Source organism: Eriocheir sinensis, chromosome 56 (genome assembly GCF_024679095.1).
Source record: "Eriocheir sinensis breed Jianghai 21 chromosome 56, ASM2467909v1, whole genome shotgun sequence".
In the NCBI taxonomy this organism is placed as follows: domain Eukaryota; kingdom Metazoa; phylum Arthropoda; class Malacostraca; order Decapoda; family Varunidae; genus Eriocheir; species Eriocheir sinensis.
The window spans coordinates 2,143,757-2,161,684 of NC_066564.1; the positions used below are offsets into that span (position 1 = coordinate 2,143,757).

General features: G+C 49.1%; 1 pseudogene; it reads left to right on the forward strand.

Annotated features, from left to right (window-relative positions):
• LOC126984113 (putative keratin-associated protein 4-16) overlaps positions 1–17,471 on the forward strand; it is a 79,643-nt pseudogene extending 62,172 nt beyond the window's left edge.
• Positions 17,472–17,928: the final 457 nt, after the last annotated feature.

Below are 17,928 nucleotides of genomic sequence, written 5' to 3' on the forward strand. Positions count from 1 at the left end.
TCTCCCTCTTCACCCTGTGGGAAATTGGTCCTGAAAAAAAATGGTAGATGAGGCGATAACCCTTCACCCACGTCACCACCTCTACGTCATCAGTACCCACTTATCCCCCTTCTCCCCCTACCCCTCTCTCTCTCTCTCTCTCTCTCTCTCTCTCTCTCTCTCTCTCTCTCTCTCTCTCTCTCTCTCTCTCTCTCTCTCTCTCTCTCTCTCTCTCTCTCTCTCTCTCTCTCTCTCTCTCTCTCTCTCTCTCTCTCTCTCTCTCTCTCTCTCTCTCTCTCTCTCTCTCTCTCTCTCTCTCTCTCTCTCTCTCTCTCAGCAATAATACCCTAAGTCCCATTGTTTGTGCCTCCAATTTATTTTCCAGTCTCCCCTTAATATCTTCTGATCTCCACATTATGTCCCCGCGTCTCCCATTTTTTGTTCCTTTACTTTCCATTTGTCTTCGTTACTCCTTTATGCGGCTCTTTGCGTCCTGCTGATCGCCCGCCTTGTGTCAAATTACCTCTCCCTGCCTTCACGGGGCCACCGCCATAACGTCCTTGTGAGTTGTGTGTCGCGTCCGTCTCCCGCTCCTTCATGTGTCTCGCCGCAGTGTGATCGTGGCACTGAGAGAATGATATACCCATAGACAAAGCACCTGGCATCGACGAGGGCTTTCTGGCTGACCGATGGAGTGAGTGAATGAAAGTGAGTGAGGGAGTGACTGACAGACTGGCTGATACACTGACTGACGGACTAGCTGCCTGAATGAAAGACTGAGTAACTTGTCAGACTAGTAGATGAACTAGTCGTAATGTGTAAGTTGGAATGTAATGAGTTAGTGTGTGTAGGTGTGAGAGTGTGCTTTGTTAATGAAGCCAGAGTATGGGAGCAGTGAGGATAAGGAGTGTGGGTGGCAATGGGAGTAAGGGTTAGTGTGGGAGGGGGAGATAGGGTGAGACATAGTATGGGAGGGGGAGATAGGGTGAGACAGTGTGGGAGGGGGAGATAGGGTGAGACATAGTGTGGGAGGGGGAGATAGGGTGATGACTAGTGCGGGAGGGGGAGATGGGGTGATGACTAGTGTGGGAGGGGGAAACAGGGTGATGGCTAGTGTGAGAGGGATCGGTTACAGGCGTGGGGTCGTCGGTTCCCAGTCCCGCTCAGAGCCAGGGTAAGGGTTGACGCACATTTTCTATATCACTTCCCATAAACCTCGTCACACTTCAAAGAAAATGGGAACCAGGTTAGTAAGCTCATCATCCTGGAGCTTTGTTATCCTCCACCCTTCCTGTTTAACTTAAATGAGGTTGTTTTGAGAGGAAGACTATGTTAGTGATTTTTTTTCTTTATTTATTTTTTTCGGGTCAATGTTTTTTTTCGCTTTTATTATTTTTTTTACTCACTTCCGCTTCGTTTAATTTTTGGTGATTTATTTTTTCACCTTTTCTAAACAGCCCACAGTTTTAAAATTCCTACAATGGGTGTATAAAAAAAAGATTATTGTTTATGCCTATTTTTTCCCCTCCTTGTTTTCCTTTACTTCCGCCTCCCCGCCCCCCCCATCATCCTTCTGCACATATCTACCTAAATCACACACACACACACACACACACACACACACACACACACACACACACACACTCGACGCCACGTATTCAACGGTTTACAGTTTTTAAAAGGTATCTGACATGTTCCAGTCCGCGCCCAAATCGGTCCTTTAGGTGGCCTGGCAGTGTCCCGTTATTGGAATCTGCCGAGCACTAGGACGCCGGGGGGAGTGGCGGTCTTCTGGGGGTGTGGGGAAGAGAATGTGACTGGGCTTTGTTTACGAGTGTAGTTCCTGTATGTTGAAGACTTGAAAGCATAAAGTTAAGTCTTAGATTTTGATTTATTTGACAGCTTTAAAATTGAGATGATTATGTAATTATTCATGTTTAGAGTTTTTGTTTTGCCTTTTGTAACATGGTCAGGAGACTTACGGGTAATGTCCATCCACCCCTGTGTGTGTGTGTGTGTGTGTGTGTGTGTGTGTGTGTGTGTGTGTGTGTGTGTGTGTGTGTGTGTTACTACTTTTCTGGAGATTTACTGTTTTCTCATTCTTCTTATTATTATGATTATTTTCTTATATTTTTATTGAATGTTCTTTCTCTTCTTTGTGGGTGTCGTAATGCTTTCTTCATGGTCTGTTTTGGTATTTGCTATGCACCATTTGTCTCAGTCGCTTGATAGACAAACGTGTTTCACAATATACTCTTTGTACGTTATCGATCGTCACTGTGTTTCTTTGTCCATAGCGAGTTTATTTTTTTCTTTGTTCAGGTTCTTCCTTTTCACCTGTTACGTCCCTCCGCCCCCCCCCCCCCTCCCGCCAGAACCCACGGCAATGATAAATGTCCGGAGAAACATTAGCCGTGGCGGTAACAAGTCGCTCACGGCACACCCAAGTCTCCTTATTTAATTGTGTCCTCATTCCGCCAGCGTGTTTCTCACTGCCATTAAATATCATTTGTTATCATTATTACTCCGCCCGATCATTTCTTATCCCAGGACCTTAATCGCCCCGCACTTACGCCCACCTGGAATTAGGATCATCTAAAAAATTAGGCCTCGCTTAACCTTGCACGCCGGACAATTAGGAAGATGATGATGCCAAGCTCGTGAGAACGTGGAGGGTGTGGGTAATGGCTGGCAATTGCCTCCGACCCACCTTACCTTACCTGCCTTAATTTGCCTCCCCGCCTCGCCCTCACCTCCTCCGTCATCGCCATCAAGACGCTCCTCCAGGTATCTCGGATGGTGGGTCTTGAAGCAGTTCCTGGCAAGCTGGAGTGTGTGTTTGCTGGATGCGTCCCATTCGTTGCATGGCGCAGCTACTACCGCTTGGATGTCAGGCTAATGTTTTTATTCGTGTGTGTTCTTTTGCCTTTATCTAAAAGACCAAGGTAACTGAACACCTCAGGGATGCGGAGTATTTCACTCTTTGAAAACTTGCACATACAACAACAACAACAACAAAAAAAAAACTCAGGAAACCCTTACCGTGCCCAGGACCCTCCAAGGCCCGAAGGAGCCGTAAGGTTATCCATTATCTCCTCAACTATTAGAAGATCCTTAAACCTGCAGGACCTCCTCTAAGCCGTAGGACCTCTCCCCTCCCTCATCACCTGTTCCCCGGGGTGACGCAGGAGGGACCGACCTGCCTCAGACCTTTATCACTGAGTAATTATTCACAGCTGGATAATTATCCTTAATTATTAACCTTAGCTTACCTGGCGTACCTGGCCGGCCCGTGAGCCGCGGCGGGCTGGTCCAAGGGTGCCGCGCCCCGTCACCAACCCTGAACTGCCCTTGTCCAGCCCCCACCCACCCCAGCCAGACCAACAACGACACCAACACATTTCAATGAAAGTAAAGCAACAACGATAAGGACAAAAGTAACGGTATTAACAGCAACGATAACAACAGCAATCACTATTGTAGAAGCAAAGATGACACTTGTGATGATGATGATGATAATAATAATAATAATGATGGTAATAATAATAAAAATAAAAATGATAGTGATAGTAATGTTAAATAAATTAAGAGGAGCAACCATTCTTGCGTCCTCGTCACCCCGTCTCCGCGCCAAGCAGTGTTTGGTACATGGACGATACGTGACCAAAGGCACTAAACGCTGACACTTAGAGTGGGAAAACTTCGTCCATTGGATTGGGTTACATCATACATCACCCCCCTCCCCCTCCCCCTCCCCCTCACACACACATTAATTCAGCCATTTCACAACACACACTCAGCCAAACGCGTTACAAGTTGTAAGTCATGCACGTCTGCTTGTGAAACAGACTTCTTTTTACGGAAGAGAGATTCAATTAGGGTCAGCTGAAGTGAATTTCCTTCGATGTTTTTTTTCGTAGAGGCAAACATTGAACATACGAAGGGGGATGTTAGCTTCCACCGCTTTAAAAAAATGTAATAATGTTAGTAATAATAATAATGATGATAGTATACAATAATAATAATAATAATAATAATAATAATAATAATAATAATAATAATAATAATAATAATAATAATAATAATAATAATAATAATAATAATAATAATAATAATAGAAGCAATAATAACAATAATGATAAATGTTTTGTTGACATAGTATTGCCATTTTTAATAACAACTTGATAATGTATCATTTGTTTATTTTGTTGAGGTAATGCATATCTTGTGTTCACCTGGGTGTGATGAATTACAGTTATGAATCCATAAAAAAATCTTTAGAGAGCAAGATCAGCTCTAGCTTTTATGATGGAATTTAAATCATCCCTCAGCCAAGAGTAATGATAAAACAAAATAAAAAGTGAAGCCACCGGGATGGAGCAAGCAAAAATTTGCCGTATTGTCCCTGACACCTGAGGCTAAAATACAGCGATGAGGCGAAATAAATCTTGAAGCAAATGATTAGTGGAGTGGAATGTTCGCGGCCTCAAATGAACCCTTAGGCGCCCACTCCCGACCTCGCTATCGTGGCACTGTGGCGCGGAACCCTTTACCTGCTGCAGAGGATTGAACGTTACCCTTCACCCCCTCGCTGATTCTGTGTGCATGTCTCGGCGAGGGAGGCAGTGGGTGCAGAAGCGTTCCAGGGGCATAGGGAGGTGTACTGTGTTGAGTGCTCGGAGTCGTTGGAGGCTTCGTGTGGGCGGGGGTCTTAAGGAACCCCGCTGGCTCGTGTGACGATATTGGACGTGAGGGACGAGGAATGTGAGGACGCACGTTCGAGCTGTCGCCTTCCCGAGGAGCTGAATTAACCTGGAGGATGTATTGTGGCTTATACCTGCACGCAAACACACACACACACACACACACACACACACACACACACACACACACACACCATCGAGGTTGAAAATCGGCAGGTAATGGCCCACCGGTGTACTTACCTGAGCATTACGTTCGGCCAGGTGGTATTATGAGTGATTTAAGCTCGTGATTGTCTCGGGGCTTCAATTCTTTTTTTTTCTTTTTTCATGCGTTTTCTCTTCGCTTCCCTGTCAAGGCGACGCAAGATTAAGATAAAACGACTCGCATGGTGTCTCTGAAAATGAACGGGTGTGTGTATTTTGCGCTATTCTCAGGTGTAACCGTAATATAGTCTTTCTCCGAGTCATGATTGGTAGCTTGGTGCTTCGCGAGAGCCTGTGATTGGTGGAGGCCAATATTAACGAGAGAAAGTCTATATCCACACACTTGGGCGGGAGCTGCGGAGTTCTAAGCGACGTCCGGGTGCATGCGAGAGATAGGTAGGTACCGGTAAGGAGTGTTATGGTGACTGATGCGAGGGCGAGATGGCCGTGATGGGCGTGTGGTCTGCTGACGAGATTATACACGTAGTAGAGCCTTGAAATGAATAAAGTGAGTGAGAGAGGGTGTGGGTCGATGTAAGATCTACCTGCTCTTATTAGGTAAAGGTGTGCTTAGATTTTCGTGTGCGTGCTGGGATCTTTTTCTTCCTCACACGCACTCAGAAAATAAAGCGAGATAAAAGCGCAGCACCCACACCTATTAGTGATGCATAAAGCCCGGCTAATGAGGACAAGGAGTAGGAAAAAGAGCCTAATCCCCGCTAATCATGCAGAGGGTAAGTAGGAGTGTTTACGCGGCGTCATTACAGGGGAGGCAAGACGGGCATCAATCCTGGAGGCTGGCACACCTTCCCCCACCTGATGATCCGCCCGCCCGCCGCCCATGTATCACCACTGACACGTGCAAATCTCTCTCACTGGCCGGCCGCGACTCATATAATCAGGTGGACAAGCGCCATCACTCTCCTTCCTGTAGCGACTCGCCAGGAAAACAAGTCCCTCTCCACGTCACCTCACGCTGCTCTCCTGACTTCCTCCTTTCGCATCATCGCCTCACTTGGCCTGACCTTCACACCTCGCCCACCTGCACCGATCAGGATTTTGCCCGCAGGCGTCGTTAAGCTCAGAATTTAGTGATTAGAAATGGTCGGGGGCATAGCTATTGATTTTTTTTTCCCGTAATAATGTTAGTAGAAGAGAATGTATCCCGGAGAAAATGGATAAAATTCGTCTTGTCGATCAGGATTTTTGCCCTCAGGCGTCATTGGGCTCAGAGCTTAGTGATTAGAAATAGTCGTTATTGATTTTTTTTTTCGTAATAATGTTAGCAGAGAAGAATTTATGGGAGAGAAAATGGATGAAAACTCGTCTTGTAATTGTGAGTGAGACAGACAGACAGACAGACGGACGGACGGACGGACATACATACCACAGACCTTTTTCAAGTGGTGGAGCAGGTAGTCATCAGCTCCACCAACTGGTAATTAATCCAGGTCGCCTAGAGGCCTCAGGTAGACATAATTACTCCCTAATTCACCTGTACCTGTAAGTGGAGGGCCCTTCAGCCTCCAGGAGTCGGTCCGAGGAGAGGGTGAAGGTGAAGTTAAATAAAAAAAAGAGAAAAAATGATGGAAAGGGCAAGAAAACGCTTAAGATGATTAACTTTTGGGCACGTAAAGCTGCAGGAGAGTGTATCATTATCACCATCACCGCCATCACCACCACTACCTCCACCACCATCACCATCGCCACCACCTCCAACACCATCATCATTTCCACCACCACAAACACCATCATCGCCACCACCTCCAACACCATCATCACTTCCACCACCACAAACACCATCATCACCTCCACCACCACAAACACCATCATCACTTCCACCACCACAAACGCCATCATCACCACCACCACCAGCACAACCACCATCACCAACACCACTACCTCCACAATCATCACCACACTTACCTTCACCATCAACACTATCATCACCACCACTACCTCCACAACCACCATTACCCCCACCACCACCATCACCTCCACCACCACCACCACCAGCAAAACCACCACCACCACCGCCACTACCTCCACCACCACCACCACCGCCGCCGTTCCCAGAGGACCCCATGAATCTAGGTGTCCGTCAAGCACCTTGTCGAAGTAATATGCAGATGAAATCCCACACTGGCCAGTCTTGTTTTTGCTCCTTGATGGACCAGTTGATATCAGTGAGGCAGGGCTGCAGGGGAAGGAGGAATGGGGGGAGGGGGGGGGGAGCATCTGTGACGTCCGCCTGTGTTCCTCTGCCTTCCCCTGCCGCCCCTGCCTCGATGTTATCAGGAGGAATCTGTTTTTAGTTTATTGTCAAGCAGTGGGAGCCGAGGCGGTGCCGGAGTGAAGTAAATCGATCAATCTGATGCTATACTGATTGTTTGGTGTGTGTGTGTGTGTGTGTGTGTGTGTGTGTGTGTGTGTGTGTGTGTGTGTGTGTGTGTGTGTGTGTGTGTGTGTGTGTGTGTGTGTGTGTGTGTGTGTTTAGTTGAATTTGTCGATGTTTTGTCCGGCTGTCGTTCTAGTGATGTCTTGTTTTGAGTGTGTCAGTGTGTGTGTGTGTGTGTGTGTGTGTGTGTGTGTGTCTCGTGACCGGTGCATTGTTTATTTGTCGTTTCTCTCTCTCTCTCTCTCTCTCTCTCTCTCTCTCTCTCTCTCTCTCTCTCTCTCTCTCTCTCTCTCTCTCTCTCTCTCTCTCTCTCTCTCTCTCTCTCTCTCTCTCTCTCTCTCTGTATAGTTTTATCTTCATTCCTGAGTCGTTTCAGGTGCGGAGATAGTTTTGTAACATTAACATTCCACTTAGCGGCACGAGGACGGGAAACACACCTCGAGAGCACCTGCCGTAATGTGCCTCGTTAGGAAGGGCTTCATGTTAACAGGTGAGGAGGTGGTGGCCCCAGGTAACCGCGTAGCCGCAGGTAGGCGCTGCCTTCGTCAAGGACAGCTGAGGTGGGTGGGCGTTGGACACCGTATCAAAAGCGTATATTCGAGAGCGTCAGTAGCAGCTCCTTAAGGATGTAGCAGTAACGTCGGGGCACGGGCTCGGTGGGATGGGCGGATCGCGGACAGCACGGCGGATCCACTTTTTCTGTGTGTCGATATGTAGGTGAGATAGCGGCGCGTCGGACGGCTAATGAGTTATAATGTAGTGGAGTTAACAGCCGCTCTTATTTGTATTTTCCGACCTATGCCACCGAGCTGAGCGTGCCGAGCCTCCAACTCAAATTATGGGACCATTATGGCTGTTTGGGAGGGGATTATCCAATTAGAGACTCTTGTTTAGCCGGTGGGTCCGCGGCTCCTCGTCCCCGGGGCTTGTGGGTGCTGGTGTGGCGCGGCGCGGATAGGAGGTGCTGGGAGACGTGGATACCCTCATGGCTGGGGTTCCGGTCTTTGGGATGCTACCACTGACGAGGGTAGTGACTTGTGACTTCGGGATTGACGTTTAGGTGATGATGGGGAGAGGTAGTGATGGTGTTGATAGTGGTGGTATTATTGTTGGTGGTAGTGGTGTAATTTGGGAGACAGTGTGTTTTGTTCACTGTTTTTTTAACGTGTGGATAACAATGTTGTTGATAGTGATGGTGTTGGTGGTATAGTGATGATAGTAGTGTTGATAGTGTTGGTGGTATAGTGATGATAGGTGATTGGTTGATAGTGATGGTAGTGTTGTTGATATTGATGGTATTGGTAGTTGTGTTACGATTTGTAGACAGCGTACTTACATGTATCGACGCTGGTGATGATGATGGTGTTGATGGGGAGGGAAATGATGCTGTACTTTATATTTGGATGACACTTCTCTCATTCCGCGGCATGTGATGAATGTTTGTGGTGACCCTGGTGGTGGTGATGATGATGATGGTGATGATGGGGATGATGGGGATGCTTGGATGATGCTGGTGCTGCTTATACTCAGGAAACTGTTAGTAATGGCCCGTGGTGGCGGTGGTCCAGGACGCTCCACCAGTCATCAGGAGGACAACTGGTCGAGTAGTGATTCAGGGAGCTTAGAGATTGGTGACAAATGGTGTGTTGATGCCTCTCTTTGTTCCCCGCGCTACCGGCTGTAGAGGTAGTACTTAATGGCCGTTGTGATGAGAGTAATGACATAGTCCCACCGATAGTGCTAATGGTGCCAGCGGTATAATGGTCTGGGCTCAACACCTATTACTGCAGCTTTGCCTTGGGATGACCCTGGTAGTTTTGCGTTTTGTGTTGTTGTTTTCTTCCTCAGGTCACTCGCAGCTTTCAAGGATGTAGTGGTGAGCCCGGGTGGTGATTGGTGGTTGTGATGAGAGAGGGGGCAGCGATAGCAATGCTTTAAATACCGCTTGGTGATTGTGATGACTGAGATGATAGGGCTGGCACTGAGTGGTGTTTCGGGGACGATGATGGACGATACTAAACATCATCCTGTTGGCTTAATCACACACTGTCTACCCTAAAAGTAGTTACAAGATAAAACATCAAGAGTGCTGGACAGAGAGAGAGAGAGGGGGGGTGGGGGGAGCAGGGGGACTATGGGAAGGGGGGAGGGGGAAGAGGAAAAGGAAGAAGAAAAGGGATAGTCAGAGAGAGAGAGAGAGAGAGAGAGAGAGAGAGAGAGAGAGAGAGAGAGAGAGAGAGAGAGAGAGAGAGAGAGAGAGAGAGAGAGAGAGAGAGAGAGAGAGAGAGAGAGAGAGAGAGAGAGAGAGAGAGAGAGAGAGAGAGAGAGAGAAGAAAAAAAAAACACGTAAGAGGGGTGGGGAGGTTAGTCGGGGTGCGGAGGCGCGTCGGGCTGGCCGGTGTGGCGTAACTCGGGTAGGGGGAGATGCAGGTGATTGCAGTGATTGATGCTGGCCACGGCTCACTGGTGCAGGCTCGGTAGGTGGTGATTAAGGAGGTGCACCCGGTGGTTGAGTCGCCGACGCCTTGACTTACGAGCCATCCGCCCGCTGGACCGCGCCGACCACTGTTATTTTGTTTATGAATAATTTGCCACGTATTTTATTGATCCAAATTTTGTGCTAGTAAATCTTCGTGGGCTTAGGTGATGGCGCCCACCCCTCTCTTCCTATATCTTATCTTTTTTTTCTATTTTCTATCAAGCATTCCCCGAGCCTCAACACCTTCCAGCGTCGCCCTTATCGTCATCCAGTCCATTTTTCTTGTTCGCGCTCAACAACCTTCTTCCTCCGGAGCAGAAACCTCCTCATCCTCACCTACTAAGTCTGCCTCACATCTCACCACACTCAGGCGGCATTCTCAGCCCTCGCTTAGCATTGATTAGCATTGAGGAGAACAATCCATTTTGGTCATGTTCCCCCCCCCCTCCCCCCCCCCCACACACACATACACACACACACACACACACACACACACACACACACTAAACTGACGCCTCTACATTCTCACGTGATATACCATTCATGAATCCACTCATCCACCACTATCAGGTCACACCTTTATACATTATAGATAGTTTGTAATCCCTTTTACTTTACCTAAGAATTTGTTCACTATATAAACGTACTCCAGCATGCTATCTTGACATCTATGAACCCGATGCGCCTCCCTGCCGCTCCACGCCTCCAGCAGGTCCATCGTCACAAGAAGGACAGAGTTGAGGTGACTACCTGAGCGTCTGTCCGGCACACTCAAGCTCAATAAACCGTAAGCGATGGACGAATAGATAGTGTCTCGATGTGTGGTCCTGCAGCGCCGCAGCGTCCGAGGCTGGTGTCTGGCAGGTCTTGGTACAGGGAAGGAATTGATCCGGGCCTGCTGTAGTCTCACTTTTGAATAGGCCTCCTGCTTTAAAATTGTGGTCGTAATAGAGTCTGACCGTATAAAAAATGTATAGCTATGTACAGGGGAGTAAGGAGGCGCGTGTGTGTTGCGAGTGGTCCTGTGCCTCGGCCGGTGCTGGGCAGGCGTGTGTTGTGTGCAGGGCACCTCCAGCACCAGGCAGTGGGACCTGTTACGCCTTTGCCTGCGCCAACGCCAACCCATCAAAACTCATGAACCTCCAGGGCGCACCTGACAGCTTTATGGCACCAAATGAGCCAAATAACTGAACACCGTTTGTTTGTATAGAGGTTGTTTTTCAAGTAGCGCTCGAGAGTGTGGCTACAGCAAGATATGACACAGAATAATTGTCGAAGTAATGGCCACTAGTTGTCTTGCATAGAGACTCCATCACGAAGATAGAGTTGACGGGGAGTGTAACATCTCCACTAGCGACGTGAGGCGATCAGGCTTCACGAGGCGCCGCCGCAAAGCACCACCGGGAGCATCACTACTACAATGTCACCAAAACTGATGTGCCAAGTCGAGGTGAGAGCTCCCCGTCTGGCCCCGCGGGGCCGCTCCAGCGAGGTGTAGTGGGGGCGTCAGCGCGGCGGTGCGGGGCTCCCTGAAGTGGCTGCTTCGTGAGGAAATATTTTGTCCCCGTCTCAAAGGATCGCCGTCAGCAAGCCGTGCATTTGCCACAAAGTCTGGAGTGCCGCGCTCATGGCTCTTATCGGCCAAGATCTGATTGTTGTTAACAGATGTAATAACACACCAGCGGCCTCCTTATCTGATGATCGTTAATCAAGTGCATATCGCAGCATCACCCAACCCGTTTAGTCTGACCTTCATGCATACCTAGTTACTGTTATTACACACGCCCGCCCGCAGCCACACTCTCGGCTAAGTCTTTTCTGGTGACTTGACGAGGCCTTCCCGGTGACTTACTGGTCTTTAGGGCCGAGGCACTGACCCACGGTAGCGCCGGGCGGCCCAGGTAGTGGCCACTCGCTAATATGTGAAGAGATGGACGAGAAAAAGTAGTCTTTTTGTTTTCCCGGTCACATGTTGGGAGCTGTTGTTGAAGATTAAATCCCGTTCCTCCGCGCTCGTTACATGTTGTAAAAATTGCTTTTGGAGATTGTTACATATATATATATATATATATATATATATATATATATATATATATATATATATATATATATATATATATATATATATATATATATATATATATATATATATATATATCAAGTCATTGATTTACAGTCATGTATTTATTTTATTAATTTATTATTTGTCTAGTAATGGCGGAAGAAAGAAGAAGAAAGATCAGGTGGCACTCAACATCGGGCCTCGCAGAGGGCTGTGCTCTTGGCACGGCGGCCGTTACGGGGATTCTGTCACGACTCGTACATCCGCGGTAGCCGATTACATTGGTCCTTTGAGGCTGGGATTTCTCTAGTGTTTCGTTTCCGTGCGCACTCTACCACGTGCATCACGGCAGCGGCGAGGCAGGCTGCCTCTGCCGTGTCCTGGGCGGGGAGTGAGAGGCCGGGCGGCAGGCCTGGGCCGGCGGCTGAGCGCCGTGCCCCGCAGGTCAGGCTCGCGAGGCCGGGCTCGTAACAACGTCACAAGTTATCACCGGGGTCGTTACCCATAATGACGCGTAAAGACAGTGTTGCCTGCTCGGGACTGGCAATTAATCGTACGTTAAATATAAACTATGCGAAGGTCTAAACAGCCCCTCTGCAGCCCTGTCGCTGGTTGCCCAGCCAGCCAACACGACTGAGCCGTAGGGTCGTCGGCTCAGCAAGGTTGTGGTGGAGGGATGGACCTTATGTGTCTGTCCAAATGGCCTCGACGCCATCCCGCCTTCGGATAGGATCTTGAGCCAACCTGAGGCTTGTAATTGATGTCAAGATGCCCAGCCTGATTCCTTCTTTGATTTATGTAAACTGCGAAAGCACATGGGTGTAATGATCTGCCGTGTTTAGGAGCTCAGGTGTTAGCGGCGTGATGGAGACAGGTGATAGCGGGCCCGGGACCAGGACACAGTGCCGCCCGCACCCCTGGCCCCGGCGTGAGCGGTGGGCTGGAGTGCTGAGGGAAGCGGCCTCCAAATCATTCCTCGAGGCCTCGAGTATACAGCACAAAATCTTCAAAATATCGTGACTTTTCCAGAAAATAATAAGCTAAAACTAATCATCATAGGAAGCTGTTTACTCTAAATAGTCATGGCCGTCGTATTCGGTGGCGTTTTTTACGCGATGCTTGAGTCTCTTCGACACACGGGATTAAGAAGAGACAGTTGTCGCAGTGATGAGAGGCTGGGGCCGCGGGGATCGGTCTGGCCGGACACCTTGTTCCATTAGTTCCAAGTAGATGCGAGTGTGTGGTTACCGATAGTTATAAAGTCACCCGGAGCACACAGAGAGAGAGAGAGAGAGAGAGAGAGAGAGAGAGAGAGAGAGAGAGAGAGAGAGAGAGAGAGAGAGAGAGAGAGAGAGAGAGAGAGAGAGAGAGAGAGAGAGAGAGAGAAGAGAAGAGAAGAGAAGAGAAGAGAAGAGAAGAGAAGAGAAGAGAAGAGAAGAGAAGAGAAGAGAAGAGAAGAGAAGAGAAGAGAAGAGAAGAGAAGAGAAGAAAAGAAAAGAAAAGAAAAGAAAAGAAAAGAAAAGAAAAGAAAAGAAAAGAAAAGAAAAGAAAAGAAAAGAAAAGAAAAGAAAAGAGAAGAGAAGAGAAGAGAAGAGAAGAGAAGAGAAGAGAAGAGAAGAGAAGAGAAGAGAAGAGAAGAGAAGAGAAGAGAAGAGAAGAGAAGAGAAGAGAAGAGAAGAGAAGAGGAGAGGAGAGGAGAGGAGAGGAGAGGAGAGGAGAGGAGAGAGAGAGAGAGAGAGAGAGAGAGAGAGAGAGAGAGAGAGAGAGAGAGAGAGAGAGAGAGAGAGAGAGAGAGAGAGAGAGAGAGAGAGAGAGAGAGAGAGAGAGAGAGAGAGAGAGAGAGAGAGAGAGAGAGAGAGAGAGAGAGAGAGAGAGAGTGAGTGTGAGTGTGTGTGTGGAGTCTCTCTTTGTCCCTGTTTCCTTGATTAATGGTGTGCACGCCGGATCCGTCCTCGCGCCGCTGTCACCACGGCCAAGAGGAAGGTCTCCCGGTGTGCGTGGCCCTGTGAGCTCCACGCTAACGTTGTATAATAGGAAGGAAATTTATATAGCCGCGACGTGGGAAAATATGCAATGAACCATTTTTACAGTAATGTCATGCCTGGGCGCCACCTCCGCGATCTGGACTACACCGCGGATTCGTTGGCAGTTGTTGATGGTGATATTTCAGCGTTTCCTGTTACGATGAAATATATATATCCGATTCCAGAACGACTCTATGTAATTTGGTTCCATTCGATTTATTGTGTGAAGGCCATTCGTATTGCCTAATCATGGTCATTGGGGCGAGAGTGACACGTCATAATTGATACCTCTATGTACCTGCGGCGGGCCAGGTATGGGGCGATGTAGGGAAACGCGCGGAATATGCCAACCATTTTTTGTGCCATTGTGTCACGCGCCGGGAAGGACAGGTGCTCCCGAGGCCTTCCAGGTGTTGCAGATTGAAGCCGCCTCGCCCTCACCTGTAAGTCACCCTACTCCTACCGGCCTGTAAGTCACCCTTCCCTTCCCTCCCTGGCAGGTCGCTCTTCCCCCTCCTCCCCTCTCCCTCTCTAGGTCACTCCTCCTCTCTTCCATGTCAGTCACTCTCACTCTCCTTTTCCTCAAACCTTCACTTAAGTTACCCTTCCCTTCCCTTCCCTTCCCTCTCACCTATACTAAGTCACCCTCCCCTCCTCTCCCCTCTCCCCTGTAACTCACCTCCCCTTCCCCCTCCCCTCTCCCCTTTAAGTCACCCTCCTCTCCCCTCCTACCTGTAAGCTACTCTCCCTTTCCCTCTCACCTTTACGTCAGTCACTCTCCCCTCCACTCTCACCCCTCCCTCTCCCTGGTCAGTCAGTCACCCTGAACCCTTCCCTCGTCCACGTAAGTCACTCACCATCCCCCTTTCGGCCATAAGTCACCATTTCCATTTCCAGAGTCGTACGTCACACACTCCCTTTCCCTGTTCCCGCACCTCTATGAGTGACTCTCCCCGTCACTCCACGCCGCGTCAAAAGAGCACTTACAACCCCGTCTATTTTATTCATGTTTCCCGATATTTGTATTTTGTGTGTGTGTGGGAGAAGGGGATGGGGAATCTGTGTGTGTGTGTGTGTGTGTGTGTGTGTGTGTGTGTGTGTGTGTTGTGACGAGGTATTCCCGCCATCTAGTCAACGCGTGACGGGCTACTCGAGTTTCGCAGGTTTTTCTTCGCGTTTTTGCCCCGACGTCCGACGTGAGCCCCGCCAACACCGTCGCCTCCGCCGCCTCCGCCCGTCCCAAGGCTGACTCCACCGCCGTCCATGAGTCGTGAGAAGCCGTGCAGTACCGAGCCTTAATTAACATCGCGGTCTGAGGGGAAGAAAGAGCTGTTCCGGTTTTTGCCGCCTGGTTTTGCAATTTAAGTCGGAGCAAGAAGTGGCGGCTGACGTATTACATTATTTCTCCTGTTGATGCCACGCAGTATAGTCGAGAATATGTGGTGAGCTATTGATTGCTTTTCGTCCTGTACATTTTACCTTCGCCGTGTATTGATCTTAAACCCAGAGCAGGAGGGAATTGAATCACCATTTTCTTGTCATTTTAACTTTGAGACGAAATAGTTCCAGTCATTTTTTTTCTCATAAGCCTCATGAACCCAAAATCCATCAGGGATACCCTTTTGCGGATTCGGTGCCGGTGTGAAGACAGAGGTGGTAGTGGTGACGGGAGGACCTTACTTTCGGTTTTGCGTTTCAAGAAGTCATCACAAAACATAAGGCGATCGGATGAGCCTTGAGCCTTATCTAGTGCCCTTCCCCGATGAGCCTGGGGGCGTATGGAAGAGTCGTGAGGGCGGTAAAACTAGGGTTGGTAAGATATGTCTGGTGTATCTGTAATTTTCGGCCTGAGAGTTACCTACCCGCCCCTCAGGTGTGAATGAAGGCAGGTGGGGCGGCGCAAATTACCCTCAGGTGACTTTTCCTTTAATCCGAGAATGACAGTGGCCGGCCCGCGGAATTAGTGTAGAGAGAGATTAGAGTAATATAATACGATAGATGACGAGACGAGATTAGAAGCTGGAGACAAAGAAATTATAGACGTTCCCGGAAAGACGGAGGTGGCGGCAGGCAAGTCTTAGGGGGCGGCGGCCGCATGGACACTTTGCAGATCATTAGAGGGACGAAGATTCTTTAAAGGCAAGTTATGTGTATGTGTTTTTGTTTACCGGCGCCGGACAATCCCTAAAGTTATTGGCGCACCGATTGTGTTGTTTCTCTCTCCGTTCCCTTTGTGCGTCTGACTGGTGTTGTGTGTAGCGATGTACGTGTGTGTGGAGGAGAGGGAGTTGTGTGTGTGTGTGGGGGGGGGGGGGGGGGGGGGGTGGGGATTGTGTTTGTTTGTATATGAGTGGGGTAAGGGGGCAGTGTATGTGAGTGACTGAATGTATGTTTGATTTGAAGTTTGTTTGAATTTAATGTTTGGCTCCTGTGTGTGTGTGTGTGTGTGTGTGTGTGTGTGTGTGTGCGCGTGTGCTTGTGTGTGTTTAGAGTGTAACACGGGAAAAATGCTTGTGTGGTTGAGATGAGATTAAATAACTGGACTCACGAGGAAGGGGGAAAAAAATTAGACCACAACATTACTGACATTTCTTTGGGTGACTTTTTGCGCACTTTACTGAACACACAAGCAGACGGAGGAGGAGGAGCGGCGAGACGGGGATGCACGGTGGAGGGAAGAACCAGGACAACAGATTCCCCGTTCTTGTCTTTTGAATCACGTGGAGGGGAAGAGGTGGGGGACGAGAGGAGAGAGGAGAGAGGAGGAGGGAAAGGAGATGCCTGATGAACAATAATTATACATCAGAACACTCCTACTGTTTTTCCTTCCCCCACCTGAACCTTAACCACTAACCCACTTCCCCTTCTTACTAAACCCTTGATGCAAAAAAAAAAATGATGGAGAGGGGAGGTGAGTGTGTGTGTGTGTGTGTACGTGTGTGTGAGTGGGTGCTGAGGGGGGAGGGAGACCTGCATGTGTCCTTTATATGACATTGAAAAGCGCAGGCCATTCTCTCGCTCCCGTGATGTGCATTTAGAGCATTTACATATAATTTGGTGGCGCCAGATATACTAGCATTTCGTTTTTCAGGCTAAAGGGCTTAATGACTGTAATTACGGCATCTGACTTCATCTGAATGAATTAAAATTGATCACGCCCACCGACCTTTTTGCAGCGCGCTAAGTGCCAGAGCTCGAAAAATCGTAATTGGAAACTCAATTAAGTAATTAAGTGAAATGGCGACTAAAGACAGGTTTTGTGGGCTAATTGGTGTCATCAGGAGCGGGGTCGTTGCCAGCTGCTTCTAATTGACCCATCACGGCGTCAGCGCGGTTATGCATCCTTGACACCCCCCTCCCCGTGGCCCTTCCCCTCCCCTTCCTCGTCTTCCTTCCCCTTCCTGTCCTCCCCTTCCCACTTTTCTCCCGTTCTATGGCCCTCCCCTTCCCTCTCCTCTCTCTTCCCTGTTCCTTCATCCCCTTCCTTCTCTTCACCCTTCCCCTGTCCCTCCCCCTCCCCTTCCTCGTCTTCCTTCTCCTTCCTGTCCTCCCCTTCCCATTTTTCTCCCGTTCCATGGCCCTCCCCTTCCCTCTCCTCTCCCTTCCCCTGTTCCTTCCTCCCCTTTCTCCTCTTCCCCTTTCCACTTTCCCTCCCCCTCCCCTTCCCCGTCTTCCTTCTCCTGTCCCTCCCTTTCCCACTCTTCTCCCTTCCCATGTCCCTCCCCTTCCTTCTCTTCTCCCATCCCCTGTGTCTTCCCTTCCTTCTCTTCTCCCTTCCTCTGTCCCTCCCCTTCCCTCTCTTCTCCCATCCGGTTCCTCCCCTATCCCTGTTTCTCCCCTCCCCTCTTACTCTCCTTCCCTGGTCCTCCCCTCTCTTCTCCCTTTCCCCTGTCCCACCCATTCCTCTCTTCTCCCTTCCCCTGTCTCTCCTTACCCCCTCCCCCCTCCCTGCACCACCGCACTCCCTAATCCCCCCCTCCCCTCTATATCCTCCTCTCGAAGGTAAAGGCGTCCTCTCTATGGTAAAGTGTTAGGAGTTTCAGCCTTACCTACACGCCTCCATTCCTTTTGCCTCCCGT